General features: G+C 37.1%; 1 protein-coding gene across 2 annotated transcripts in view; it reads right to left on the bottom strand.

Annotated features, from left to right (window-relative positions):
• Positions 1-16,054, bottom strand: part of LOC117032132 (putative MAGE domain-containing protein MAGEA13P) — a 106,947-nt gene that overhangs the window by 71,420 nt on the left and 19,473 nt on the right. For both annotated transcript variants that reach the window (XR_004424705.1, XM_033123418.1), the window contains exon 2: positions 249-389. The gene's annotated coding sequence lies outside the window, so the exon portion shown is untranslated. The remainder of the gene's footprint in view (positions 1-248; positions 390-16,054) is intronic.

Below are 16,054 nucleotides of genomic sequence, written 5' to 3'. Positions count from 1 at the left end.
CAATAAAAATTTTAAATCCTCTACCAAACAACTTGATTCACAGAGCAAATCACAACTAAAATGTTAGAATCTCAGGAAATAGCAACAATGAAAATGGTATATATAAGGAACGCTAAGATAATAGCTCAATCACAGCTCAGAGGTAAATTTATACAGACATTTTTATTATTTAGAATAGGCTTGTGGTTATAACAAATGATCTGCACATAGAATGGCTCAAACACAACAGAAGTAAATCTCTTACTCACGTAAAAGTATAGTATAGGCGAAGAGCTCAGAGGGCTACCCTCTTCCACACAGTCATCGGGAGTCTCTGGCTAGTGGAGGTTCTGCCATATTGAATTTCTGGCTTTCAGGGTTTCCCTAGGTGTCATCTCCATTCCATCCACCTAAAAGGGCAAAAGAGCAGAGATGGATAAAGTGTTTTGTTTTGTTTTGTTTGTTTGTTTGTTTGTTTGTTTACAGTGCAGGCCTTAAAGTGGCACAGCTCATTTTGGCTCACGTTCCATTGGCTAGAACTCAGTCACATAACTACCCAGAACTGCGCCTCTAGGGCATATGCACTAAAGAAGCAGAGTCAGCATGTATGAAAGCAACCTTTCAGTTAACAAGAGTTTATTGAGTGTCTAGTGTTGATTGAGACCTGTACTAGGAATTTGGGATTTAGTGATGCATATAAATGAGACACACCATTCTCTCATGAATCTTAGAGTGTAATGAGAAAGCAAGTAATTATAATAACATATGGGTTATGATATATTCATATCATAACAGAGCAGTATCAACATGTATAGATCTTAACATATTGCATAGTGAAAACAAATTGCAGAAGGTTACATTTTACATGATATATATATATGTACATATATATGATTTAGGGATCTTACATATTAGTAAACTAATTAAGACATGTATGTGTGTGATAAATACCAAATTCAGGATAGTGGACAGCACGGGGAAAGCGAAAGGGTGAAAGAGGGCAGGGAGTGTAATTTCAAGGAGGTTCGGGAGATTTAATTGAATTTGTAATGCTTTGTTCTTTAGTTTTGACAAAAAAGTTATATATATTTGAGGTATACAATGTGATATTTTGATATATGTATACATTTTGAAATAATTACCACAATCAAACTAAATAACATATCCATCACCTCTCAGTTACTATTTTTGTGTGGGGGTGATGAGAACCGTTGAGATTTACTCTCTCAGCAAATTTCAAGTAAAAAATATATTATGACTAACGATAGTTACCATGCTGTAAATTAGGTTTCCAGAAATTATTCTTCTTCTAGCTGAAAGTTTGTACCATTTCATCAATATGTCCCCTTCCCCCTACTGGAGACTCTGGTAACCACCATTCTACTATCTGTTACTATGAGTTTGACATATTTTTTTTGGTAATGCTTCGTTCTTTACGTTGGTCATGGGAACACAGGTGTGCATTATATTATACTTTTCATATTATTGTATGTTTGAAATTTTCATAAGGTAAAGAAAGTTCTGAATGCACTGAAAAATGAAACCATAATTCGATGTGTATATTCAGTAGTTAAATTCATGTACAAGTGCTTTTGTCATCATCAGTGAATATTTATGGAAAGCTTTTTTTTGGTAAAGAGTGCGGGGAAGACACAACATTCATTATTTACTCGTCCAAAGAGTGATTATATCATGCTGGACGGGGACGGAGAGTTCAGTGATTGGATCAGTGGCTCATGAGCGTCTCCTGGGCAAATAAGGAGTGCCTTATATGGTCAGTCTGGCCATCTCTGCTTCTGCCTATTCAGATGATTTTCCTTTAAAGGGCCCCTCAATCCCACTGACAAATTACTAAGGGTTTCCCCAAAGCTGGAGCAGGATGGTTGTTCCTACTAACTTAGATACCCATTACTTCTTCCTTCTGGCCTTGGGCATTTACGATTGATGGAGAGGCTGAGAAAGCACCAGATTTGTTTTCTTCCTGGAATTATAGATCAAGTAAAACTTTAGTTGACTGCCTGACGAGTCATTCGGGAGAATTCTATCTGATAGCAAGTAATGCCAAAAGCCCCACCAGGTCATGCTGTTTGACTCCCTGAGTGAGCCAATGAACCCCTTGGGGCTTCTTTTCTTCTCCTCGATGCAAAGCTCTTTTCTCTTGGATAAGAACACCATTAGGCTGGCGCATTGGGGTGGGGGACATCTCTAATCTTCCTTAGAATGTAAAGTTGGCTTCTGTGCTTCATTCCAGCATGCCCCGTTATCACTTATTTTTTATTTATTGGTGAGAGTGCAGGAGGTGCCCTGGAGAGGCCCTGAGTTTCTGGGTTCGCCAATTTCTCTGGCTCCTCCGCCATAACCCCATTTAAACCAATATAGCGCTTGTTTACCTAATCAGTACACCTATTTTAATTTTAGAAATTGGCCGCTACAGAGAATTTGACTACTTCCATTCAGCAAAGTTCATGACTATAGACATTTCAGCAGTTTCAATAACACTGGCTGAAGTCAGAAAGGACTTCCTTAACAGAGCTTTCCCCGTCATTCTAGATTTTCAGGTGAACAACCATGGATCGCAGCACTTATTATTCAACATTTGTGGGTTTTTCTGTGTGTGTTTTGTTGTCGTTGTTGTTTTTAATCTTTCAGCACCCTAGAAAGACATTGATGGCATGGTCAAAATGAGTGATTTGAAAATAACATAGTAAAGGGACTATTAATACAGGTGTGTTCAGGGTTTAGGAAAACCAGTGACGGGGAGGGTGGTCTCCTAGGACTAACAACAGGTAGGTCTTATGACCGTTAGACCTAAAAGTACAAATGGAGGGACCAGCTACTGAAATTTAGTGGGTAGATATATGGAGAGGGCTCCCTGGAGGCGCTGTGGGCTTCCATAAAGGGACTAGACCATGGTTACCCAACAGAGTGTGAAGCAGGGGAATAAAAGCCCTGAGCTCATTTTTCTTCTGTCCGTCTATTTTTTCTCACGGTGAGATCCCAGCCAGACACCGAAGGACAAGGGAAATCGCTGATGAAGTCCGTGTGGGTCAGCCTACCATGGCACAGAGCTGGGTAGAGAAGGGTGAAGGATGGTTCTAAAGGGACAGATAAGATAATGAGCATGCCTCACTCTCTGACAGTTTCTTTTTTAAAGACTTGATTTGTTTTTCGAGTAATTTTAAGGTCACTGAAAATTTGAGCGGAAGATACAGAGATTTCCTACATATCTCTTACCCTCTTTCATGCACGGCCTCCCCCATTACCAACTTCCCCCACCAGAGTGGGACATTTGTTACACTGATGATTCTACACTGACATATCACAATTACTCAAAGTCCATAGTTTACCTAAGGGTTCACTGTTGGTGTTGTACATTCTATGGATCTGAATAAATGTATAATGACACAGATCCATAATTATAATGTCAGAGCACTTTCACTGCCCTAAAAATCCTCTGTGCTTCTCCGATTCATCCCATCCCCTACCCTAACCCTTGGCAACCACTGATCTGTTGACTGTCTCCATAGTTTTGCCTTTCTAGAATGTCATATAATTGGAATCATACAGCATGGAACCTTTTCAGATTGACTATTTCATTTAGTAGTATGCATTTAACTTTCCTCCATATCTTTTCACGGTGTGATAGCTCATTTCTTTTTAGCGCTGAATAACTTGTAGTTTCTTACTGAAGATCATAAGAGTAGCTTATACAGTGTGCTACAATGGCAGTTTCCTAGAACTCTCTCTTAAGCTTAAGCCACAGTGGTTACATATGCTGAATCTTTTCCTCTGGTTCACATGGTCAACGGAAGAGATGCACCATACATTTTCTGAGATTATACGTGATACTCCAGAAAAACCTAAGAGAGTCTGAATCATGTCTTGTTGTCCTAATCCCAAATTCTTAGGAAAGGCATTCTGTTAGGACTAGATTGGTTCAAGACCAGATTAACTTTAAAAAATCAGCTATTTCAGATTGGGGTAAATACAAGGCCACAGAACAGAAACAAAGTTGCTTGGAGCCACCTCTTTAATCCTGTGGATCAGAGTGGGGGGTAGGCAGTTCTAGGAGATGAAAAGAAAACCAAACACATGTTCAATGGTGGTCATCATATTATATCCATCCATGCGATATACTCTCTCCTAATATAAGCTATCACTATAATGTAGCGAAATGATCTCCAGACTTAGATCCATAAACCTTGTTTTGAATCACTACTGTCATTTACAAGCCATGTGCTATTCAATAAGTCACTAAACTCTCTGAACCTCAACACCATTATCTCTAAAATTGGCTTTAATAATACCTGCTGTAACTACTCATTGGGTTTTCATGACCAAACGACTATAAATAAATTATTATAAATGAATAAAATGAGATAATGTATGTGAAAGCTCTTTCAGCAATTATAAGTCAATGCAATTTTAAGTTGTTTGCATTGTTTAAACAGCAACTCCTTCCATTCTTTTTCTAACTTCCCAAGTTAGATGTACAGGCCACTAATTTTCAGTCTTTCCTTTTAAATATAGAACTAAATGCTATACATTTTACTTTAAATATGACAGCAGAATCCAATGAATTTTCATTACCACTCAGTTTCTTAATTTCCTAATTTCCATTTTTATGTATTCTTTGTCTCCTGACTTTTGAAGGTATGTTTTCTTTTTAATTCCAAATCTGTGGATTTTTAAAATTTTATATTTTTCTTACTGGTTTCTAACTCAATTTCATTGTGGCCAAAGAATGAGGTCTGTATTCTTTGACATGTACCATGGTAGATTGTCGCTTTGGTGGCTTTCAGTGAACCACAACTCCTTTATTCATTCCCTTCTATAATATGCCTACCATATTGACTCTGGACTTGGCCATGTGATAAGCTCTGGACAATGAAACATTAGCAATAAGAACACAAGATGGAACTTTATAAATACAGTGGTACCTCGGTTTCCAAACATCTCCCTTGATGAACATTTCAGTTTACGAACACTGCACATTTTATGGATCCATGGTATTATTAGATAGTCAAATTCATGCTAAATTTGCACTTTTAGAGGTTGATTTTAAAGGTCTGGAATGGATTAATCCATTTTGCAGTACTTTCTATGGGGAAACCGTGCCTCGGTTTTCGAAAGTTTCAGAATTCCAACGGTCTTCCGGAACGGATTATGTTCGAAAACCGAGGCACCACTGTATTAGCGATTAGTGTTTGTCATCTTGAAACATTCCTTCCGGGAACCCAAATACCGTGCTGTATAAAGCTACATGGAAGGGCCATGTGTTTTGGTTATCTGTTGCTGTGTAACAAACCACCTCCAAATTTCATAGCTTAAAACAACTATTTCTCATTGTTTTATGAGGTGGCTGGGTGGTTCTTCTACTTAATGTGGTCATGGTAGCTGGGGCAGGGGGGCAGCTGGAATGTCCAAAATGGCTTCATTCATATGGCTGCCAATCGTCTGGGAACACAGATGGGGATGTTGACCTTGCTTCTCTCCCATGTGGGCATTCCCAAGTGGTTGCTTAGGCTTCCTCCTAGCTTGGGAGCTGGCTTCCAAAGAGTGTTTCAAAAGCATTATTTAACAGCAGAGCCCATACTCCAAGGGGGAGGAGCAAACATGCAAAGATAACGATGAATTGAGAAGCATAAACTGTAAAAAAGTCTAGCATTCTAGATACGAATTCCACAAAAGCGAAAGCATTAGAACAGGGAGGCTAATAACACGTAATTAGTCTAATAAACCTACTAAAAGATATAAGCAATATAAAAAAAGAACACAAGAAGATGAAGAAGAAAATCGTATTAGGTAGAAAAAAATACATAATAATCGAAATAAACTATGCAAATACATCAGATAAAGAGCAGAATGGATATCACTGAGGAAGAAATCAGGAAATTTATAAACCAGATGGAAGAAATCTCATAGAAAGAATAAAACAAGAAAATAGGAACTATAAAAGAAAAGCTAAGAAATATGGATGATAGAAGCAGGCAGCATATCAAAAAGAGAAAAATTAGTGGAAAGATTTGAAGCAATAATAAAGATAAACTTTCCCCAACTCAAAAGAAATGAAACACCTCAGAGTGAAAGCCTCCATAGGGGGCCAATATGGAAGAATAAGAAAAAGCCAGCCCTAGACACGTGTAGAGGGGAAAATATTAATAGAAAATAGAAAAACAAATCTTTCAGAAAGAGAAGATGACATGTAAAGGAAAACAAAAACCAAATTAATGTTAGATTTTTCAACAGTAAAACTGGACTTAAGACAATAACGGAGTAGAATTTTTGAAGTACAGAAGGAAAATAACGGAGAACGTGCAATTTGTATTCAGCCAAAGCGTCTTTCAAAGGTAAAGTCATTATAAAAATCTCCTTAAGTGTAAAAGGACCCCAGGATTTTGCCACACAAAGCCTCAGACTGCAATAGTTTGAGTGAAGTGCTTAAATAAGAGACAATAAAGGGGAGGAGATAAACAAAATGAAGGTGATCAAATATGTTGGCAAGATTCAATGCTAGCATTTTAAAACCTAAGGCCAAGGGACAAAGGGGAGAAAATCTATTCATAGTAACTCACAGTTCAAATATTTAGATAATATTTACACGATGGAGGTTGGGAGTGAGGGAGACCAATGAATGTGTGATGACACTAAAGTTCCTGTCTTATGACAATAAAATAAAGTAACAAAGGTTAAGGTGAAGCAGAAAAAATAGGGGACAAATGGAAATATGATAGTATGACAGAAATAGGTCTAAATATATCAATAATTAGAATACATGCAAATGGAATAAACTAGCCAGTTCAAAGACAAAGATTGACTAATTGGGGAAAATTAAAATAAATGCAGTGTACTAGAGGTACATTAAGTACATACAAAGTTGTAAGTAAAATGATGGAAAAAAACATATGAAGAAACCATAAATCCAAAGAAAGCTAGCATGGGTATATTAAGATCAGATAAAATTAGACATTAACACACACAAAAATATTATTAGGGATGGTGAAGTTCACCACATATAAAGTTAAATATTTACATTATAATAGACGGTCTAGCAATATGAAATATGTATGGACCTACTAAAATAGCCTTAAAATTTAGGAAGTCATGTTTGTAGAATCGCAAAAATAAAGTGATGGAACTATCTTCCTTTTGAAGATTTCAACACAACTCTCAATTGATAGGTGAATCATAAAAATAAAATTAAAAAGAATATAAAAGATATGAATGAAACATTAAACTTCACCTGATGGATATTCAGATGTTACATAATTGATATCAGGATATTGTGTAATGGAAATTAGGATATATGTGCGAGTATGTTTGTGTGTAGGTAGATCGATAGATGATAAATAGATAGATAGATAGATAGATAGATAGATAGATAGATAATAGATAGATGATAGCCTTCCAACAATTAGAATATCCATATTTTCTTAAGTACACAGGGAAAGTAAAAGATTGAACTAGGCTATACCATAAAGAAAACCTCAAAAAATTTAAGACTGGGTGTCATACAAACCATGATCTCAGATCTCACTTCAATTACATTAAAAATTAATATGAAAACAAAAATATTCCCTCCCATGTTTGGACAATACACCGTGGGTGCCAAAAAATGTATACAAGTGGACGCTTTGGTCAACGTTGCTCAAGCAGTAGTTTGCTGTAATCAGAAGTGTCTGGACGCTGATGGGAACCACTTTGAGCACCTCTTGTCATTGCAGAAGTCAAACGTGACTTGTATTCATCTTTTGTTATCAGTATATATTGAGTATTATAATTTTAATACAGTTTTTTCCTTTCTTAAAATGTGTATACATTTTTTGGCACCCCCAGTATATTACCAACGAACTCATGGGTTAACAAAGAAATTTTAAAAAGTGTTTTAAATATAAACCCCCACCTTGTACGAGTTCAAGGCCTCCTGTAATCTTACGACCTTTCAAATACAAGCCTCTTCCTTATTAAGACAAGAAAATTCCCCAAACAACTTATTGCTGTGGATTTCTGTTCTCTTGCTTCATTTCATTCTCTGGGCATTTCCCTAATTTTATTGTGAGTTCAGGTATTTATTTGAGATGATGTTGCTTTATTTTATCCAGCAGTTCTTGGTGGGTTTTGGTTTTGGATTTCTGGAGGGTTTTCAGGATATCTAGGCTGTCATGTTGCTGGAAATGGAAGTCTTCATTCTCTTTTATTCATTCATATAAATCTATCTACCCTATTTGTGTCAAACCTAGGTTGGTAGATATAATGCTTTCACTGAAGATTATTTAGCAGATAAAATCTATCTAATTATAAAAGCATATCACACTAAAATATGTATCGTAAAGATTCTAAAAGTGAAATTTAAAAATAGATGCTAAAAACAATTGAAAAAATACCACCATTTTCCCATCCGTAACCAAATAATGCTTTGTAATTGCCATCTGATCTATTTCCTGCCTTCCTGATATTTTCTACATTTAGTCATATTATGTACAGTTCCTGCCTCTGGCACAGCTGAAAACATAAACCAATTGGGATTTTCAATGCTATGACCGTGAATCAAATTACTTTGTCATTTGGACCAGAAAATGAACAATAAACTCAGTGACAGTTAAGAAAACCAAAGACCTGACAGGTAACCAGCCCCCCGCCCCCAGCACATGGAGATTGTATCAGAGGTCACAAATGTCAAAACGTCCTGCCCAGGATGTGGATGGTAAACACATGCTTCATCTTGAATCTGACAACTAGTTGTCAAGACTAGTTGTCAAGGGTAGTTTTATGATGTTTATGGTGTAATATGACTTGTTTATTTGATGAAGCTCTTCTCAGAGTTGCCAAAACAAAGAGCATTCGCCTGTACTAATAACCCTGAATGATCTGAAGTTACATTTTTACTTATCCTTTCTTTCTTCCATTATTTGAGTATGTTAGCTAGCTGAATGAATTGCCTCTGACGTCAATACAATTCAGTAATTTCTTTCCGTGTTTCGCTGTCCCATCTTACTAGTCTACGGTGTCTTGTGTGGGTTCTATCTGCAGCTGTCTTCGCAATGTCTGTTCTCACATCGGTATGTTGCTAGAGTGACAGCTGGCTGAGCCGTAGCTTATGAGTATAAAACAAGTAATTGCCTCTCCTTTTGGACCTGACAGAGTCTTGTGTAGCTTGATATTAAAGAAGCTACAAGTGATTTTTAAACTTCAGCAAAATAGAACAATTCTATAGATTTTACCCTTGGATATGGAGTGTCATGTGGTTTGAAGACGGTTCAATAAATAGCCTGACTTTCTCCTTTATAAAATGTGCTCTTTACTATGCTGGCTTTCATGGAATTATCTATTACTTTCAATTCATTGAATTTGAAAAGCGAAACTAACCTCTTATGTATCTCATTTAATGTTCCCATATGTGTAGGTAGGCAGTGCAAAAGCTCAGTTTAATTTTACCAAAGTTCTCTAGCACAAAGCATTCCATCGCTTCATTTCTCACTAACCCACTGCTTACAATTAACACTCCAGCCACACTGGCCTATGGATTTCTTTTATCAGTTACAAAAATAACTGGCAGCAAATTTCCGTGGCAGCAAAACTGTCCTCATCAGTAATCTTCCACGGTGTAACCTTCCTTGCAAATAGTAAGCATTCAATGAGTGTTGAAGTAAACATACTTAATATTCTACTTTAGACGTAATTTATTTTTGTTTCATAGAGAAAAAACTTGGCACACATTAGTATAGAAATCTAATTCAGATTTCATGTTTTCTGTTCTTGTTTTTCTGTTCTCTTTTCTTTACCAATATGAGGCTGGAAACTTCAGGCAGGTCTGAAGCCTCATTTTAATGAGGTAGATTCCTGGAAGTGGCTTCTTATTTAATCCACGCCAGAGTCTTGTACTAGCTCCCTTACTGATAAGGTGAGTGGATGGATATGAATGTTGAAAGGCAAGATGCATTAATACCCTAATGCAATTGATTTATACATGGCTGCATTACCAGGCCAGCTGGCTGGTGTGGAGTCAGGATTTCTTCATGTCTCTCAGAACAATGAGAGGTTGCCCCAGGGGAATGAGACCGCCCCCCCAAAAAAACAAAACAAAACAAAACAAAACAAAACAAAAAGATGAGCAGGACAGTGCTCGGCTTTATCTTCTTGAAAGACTTGATAAAATCCTAATCCTGATTATGCAACATCATTGACAATTGTGTGGCCTTATGTGGGGCTGGAAGAGCTGCACCTCCAACTGGGAAAATGCCGTGTCTCTTACTCTGTGTTGCCATCTTGGATCAGTTAATTTGCTATAGTTTTTACTTATGTTAAAGTAACTCGTATCGTGTGTCTCTGGGTTGATATTAACACAGTCCTTATGACACCAGCCTGTGTCTCAGCTGTACTATATAATTGAAAAGCATAATGACTAGAATATGAGTGATGTTTTTGTACAGAAACCCTGTAACTTATGCAAACAAATGAGTGAGTGCTGTCATTTTTTTGAAGTCTTCTTCAGGAATTTGTTTTTCTAAGATCACATTTCCTGTAAATAATACATCTACTTTGCTTTAATTTTCTTATTTTCTACAGCGTCCTCATGATACTTCCATTGCTACTTAATAACTGTAAGACCTTGGATAATCTCTTATGAAGCTCTTTTATCATCTATAAAATTCAGATAATGGCACATATTTACTGGGCAGGCATGTAGTCTGAATTTGAGGGAAAGGATATTCAAATATTCATGGGAAATAGTCTACTATCAGGTCCTCCAAAAAGAGGACATGAAATTTAAAATGAATTTCCAGGAGACTAATTAGGTGGCTCTTGTAGTATTCCAGGACAGATATATAAGGGACTGAACTAAGGTGATGGCTACAGGAATGAAGAGGAAGGAGCTGATTCAAGACATATGATGTAAATGTCATGGTTATGGCTGGGAACGAGGAAAAAGCATCTAGGATCACTGCCAAATTTCTGACGTGGCTACTGGATGAATAGTTACATCAGTAAAAAGATAGAGAACATTGGAAGATGGGAAACAATGGTTCAATTTTTTCAATATCTCATATTTATTGAAATATGTCAGACCCTAACTTAAATGCTGTATGGGAGTATCTCATTTGACACACACGACTTTCTTATGAGGTTAGTGACATAATTATCCTTATTTTCAAGTAAAGAAACTGTGGCTTAGAGAGGGTAAATAACTTGCCCACACCAGAAAGCTTAATTCTAGAGCATGTCCCGCCCAATCAATGGTGGATACTGCCTTTATTTATTTTTAAATGTGCCCAAATTTCCTATTATTAAACTAGCACATCCTTACTCTTCTTGTGGTCTTTAAGTCCTTCTTAAAGAAATTTTCTAAGACTGTTTTACCAAACATTGAATTCTATTTTCTTTATTGAACGAATTTGAATTCCTGTCGTTGAATTTCATAGACGTGTCTTCAGACGTACGAAAGGTAAATTTTTCTGTTACTGAAGACTCCACTGGCACTCAACAGTGGTCAGATGATTCAGTCGGATTCAAAATCAACTTAGTCACTTCCAGTTTACAACTCAGTTTCTTTTGCATCGTCAATTCAGGAATTTCCCTCTCCCTCTTCTCCCTAGGAGGATGGAAGGTGTTTTTGTCTGTCTTGAAATCAGAGGGAGCTGGGGGCATCTGGTCCACAGTAACCAGGAGTCTCCATTGGCTTTCTCTGAGATGTAGCTCATATTCTTCTATTGATTTCATTGTATTTTGCTCTCTACTGCTGATGGTTGTGTATGGTCTTTCTGTGATCACCAGTCACTGAGGCCTTCAGATCCTGGAAACTTGAGTGTTTTCATTTAGGTCTGTGGGGGCAAGCTCAAATACACTGGCCTAAGCCCACCACTCAGCCACTGCTCCGGCTTCTGTCAGTACCTCCCCTGGCCCCCAGTACCACAGTGTGTTCTGGGAAATCACGGTTACCCCCTGCCTCCATTCTCACTTTACAGCTTATGTATGTTTAGTTTTAAATGTGCAGTTTGTGGTACTTGTGGGAAAGTCAAGAAGAGAAGGTTAGTGAGCAATAGAAATCTGAGTCTGGAACTCAGGAGAGAATTCTGGGATTGAGACAGTTTTTACAGAAGCATCACTATATACATGCTGGTTTTAGACACAGATGCTGATCATATCACCCAGGAACCATGCATGAAGTTATAAAAATGGAGGCCAAAACCATGGGTCACAGTGATATTTACAGGGTATGTAGAGGAAGCAGAGGCCACAAAGTATATTGACAGATACACATCTGGGTGAGCTAGCTGGGGAATATATTATACTCTGGTATTTCAAAGAGCGCATATAACTGGGTCTAAAAAAAATAGAGACCTTTTTAACAGGGACTGGCTTGCATTTCCTTTCAAAAAGTCAGTTATACACAGGCACAGTATGAAGGAAGTTGGTTTAATACAAGTTGGTGTTGAGAGGACCTAGCAGGATTGGGTTTAGTTGACTATGACTTCAATGCCAAGAGTAAGGTCCAATCCATCTGATCAAAACTGATTTTTCAAAATAGCTTTCTGACTTCCTTCCTTTATCTTTTTTTGAGTTTCAGGTGTACAAAACCACTATGTCACATAATGATTAGACATTCCCTTCCTTCCTTTATCTTGTAAGGCCATTTCTCTTCAAAGTAGCAGTCGGCTCCTTTCTGGCTCGTAAGGATGCAAAGTGTGTATCACTTTATCTGCTATTTTTGCCAGCTTCTGCTTTAGGATTCCTGTAACTGTTGTCTCATAATATCGGCATCCTCCAGCGTCTAATACCCTCTTTGTTTCATCATGAAATATCTTGGCCAGTGTACCGTATGCCCCTTTCTTGGCCACTTTAGTACTTCTCATTCTCAACAGTTAGTCTAATTCAGCGTTGAATTCATTATGCCCAGACCTCTTGGATTCAACACCCTGGATCGAACAGTCACTTGTCAAGCTGGTATGAATAACTCAAACTGATATGCTTCTTTGGCCAACTGGTATTAAACGAGAGCTCAGGCTGGGCTGCCTTATCAATATTTGAGCCTTTCATTCAACATATTTCTGGGTGATTGGAGAAAATGTATTAATGAGTCCAATAAAGACTAAGGATGCCACCAGTTGGATCCTTGGGAAGCTAATGATTATCCCTTTGTAAACCCACCCCAAACTTTGTCTCCCAATTGTCCTCTTTAGATTACTGTACTTTCACAGTGTCTCCAAGTGATACCATCTTTCTTTTCGTCCTCTCTACCATTACTGACCTGACTCTGACGATCTAGCTTTTTCTCAATTATTTATGGTAATTCTTGAACGTCTCTGTCCGCATCTTTTGTCTGTTCTCTCTGAAAACTGTTAAGTTGTGGATATGTTTGTTTCATTTTTGTAAAGTTACTACTACTGCTATTACTACAATTACTACCACTCAGCAGTGATCACCATCGCTCACCTCAGCAAGAATATCAGCTCTTCTTCTTTAACTCAATACTGTGATTGCTATAGGTCCTTGAACCTATATGTATGCTTCGGAAATATGGAAGTCTTTTCGCCATCAGTATTTTAATTGATGTGCATGGTGTTGTGTATAGATTCCATTATCTTCTTTAATTCTTCCACTCGAACATACAATTTTAACATATATCTATGTGGCTGTGTTTACCTAGTTCATTGCTTTTCCCTGCTGCATAGTATTACGTAGTACGCATCTACGACACTTTACTGTCTCTTTTACAAAAGTGATGAATGAACACCATGTTTCTGCTCCTTTTTATAGCAAACCTTACTGAAAGAGATGTTTATACTTGTCTTCACTTTTTCACTTCTCATTCTCTCTTGAATGCTGAACAATCAGACTCTTGTCCCCAACAGTGCACTGTAACACAGCATGGAAAAACAGACCGGACAAGGTCTCCAATGAATTAGTTGCCAAATCCAGCTGTCATTTTTCAGTTGTCATCTTACTTGACCTTTCAGCTACATGATCCAGCCTACTTCATCAACCACATACCCCAGCACTATCCACTTCATTCATTGGAATCCAACGACATGTGCTACACTGTTATTCCTCAGACACACATTAAGCGGGATTCAGTATCATCTCTGCTGTTGCTTGTTATTCTGCCTGAGACCCTCTGATGGACATACATACGCATTTCCTCCATGAATTAGTACCTGCTCAGGAGAGCCCTGCTGTCATTCTCTCTTCCCTTACCTACTTCATGTTAACTCAGAACACTTAGTACTGTGTGAAATCTCAGTAAATTATTACTTATTTATTTTGTTTATTGCCTGTCTTTCCTCACTACAATGTAAGCTCCCTGAGGGGGGCGGGGATATTTTCTATTTCTTGCACTGCTATATTGCTATGGTCTAGCACAATGCTTGCCTCACAGTAGATTTTGAGTAAACGGAAGTTGAATGAATAACTCAAGCATGTCACATGAAATGCTCTTGTGGTTTTTGTATTACAAGAGACATATTTGTGCTCATTTTTGTGTTTGCTATTTCAGTAGTGTTAGTAGAAAAGAGGCAAACCGATAAATAAATAAATAAATAAATAAATAAATAAATAAATAAATAAATAAATAAATAAATAAATAAGAAAGAAAGAAAGAAAGAAAGAAAAGAGGCAACCCAGACAATTGAATTGGGATTGGCTGTTACTATGGTCAATCATTTCTGCCCAGGGACGTGTCATATCATGGGTCCCTTCAAAATAAGCAATGAGATAGAAATGACAGGAACCAAAAGATATAAACCAGTTAAATATTTTTCTTTTGCCCCTTTATCTTTTACCTTAAATAATATTAAACAGCGTGCAGATATTATTCAGATAGTTTTGGCCCTCTCCTTGTGATTTTTCTATTTTCCCATTGTCTATGTAGTTCTATGCTTCCTACAAGGAGTGGAGAGAGATGGTAGATACAGAGTTTTGTCTCATTGCTTAGTTTGAAGGCACCAGAATTAGTTCTAACCAAAGGAAGGAGTCATCCTGGAATTGGGTAAGTACCTAAAAGAGCTATAAACTTGTAAAGGACTATAGAATATTCATTACATAGTAAATGTAATGAAAACTTCATAGAAATAAAAAATAGACCTTTCTCCTATGAAAACCCCTAATATTGAAAACAAGTTACAAACAATATATTTGCATCAAAAATAACAGCCTTATTGTATGTCAAATTATAAACCCAAAGAAGCTTGCTGTTTCATAAATAGCTACTTCTCCCCTTTAACAGATGCAATTTCCTCTTCTATAAAGAAATAAAACAATCAGTACATTATGAATTATTAGAGGACGAGATGACCAGATTGACCTCTATTCTAGAAGACCTACCAAACCGTATCTGGAAAACAGAAACTAGTAATTATGTCACTTGGTATTGCCATTTGCACTCCAAAATTAAGTTGTCTTATTGTTTCAGCCCTTGTTATAGTAACTGCCATTTGTTCTGGAAACAGATGGGCCCTTGCTAATTAAGAAAACTGCTGTGGTTCATTAAAGAAATAGCAAACAACCAAATGAAATGTCAGTTCTTAGGGTCACTCAATGGTACAAAGCTTGATCGCATTACTCATTTGTTCCATCTTCCTCTGAAACATTGACTTAACCTAATGATTTACCATACATTACCTTTAAGTACTGTAATTACAAAAACCACTCCATACCAAAAGGCTTAAGTATGTGCAGTATTATTTGGGGGTGTGTGTGTGTGAATATTTCATGAGTTATTTTAGACTCCTAAAAGGATGATTTATAAAATTATTATCTTCATGCTTGGAAGAGACCTTTGGAATCTTTTAGGTCAATATCTTTCACTTACTCGATTGTTCAATACTTACTAAGCTCCTTCCTCTTACTAGGCTTTATGCTAAATGTTCAAGATGCAGACATTAATAGGACTATCCTTGTCCTCAAGTTTTCAAAGTCTTTTGGGGGACAGAGATACATATAAGGCAATCATAATAAAGATATGATTTTGCCATTCAAATGTATAAGAAATTTTGTAAGTGCAGAAAGAAACACCTAGCTCTAACAGAGTGAAGGGTGGTTAGATAAGGTCTTTGTGGAAGAGATAATATTGTTGGTATAT

This window comes from Rhinolophus ferrumequinum, chromosome X, assembly GCF_004115265.2.
Source record: "Rhinolophus ferrumequinum isolate MPI-CBG mRhiFer1 chromosome X, mRhiFer1_v1.p, whole genome shotgun sequence".
NCBI classification, from domain to species: domain Eukaryota; kingdom Metazoa; phylum Chordata; class Mammalia; order Chiroptera; family Rhinolophidae; genus Rhinolophus; species Rhinolophus ferrumequinum.
This window is presented reverse-complemented; position numbering and strand designations above follow the sequence as displayed.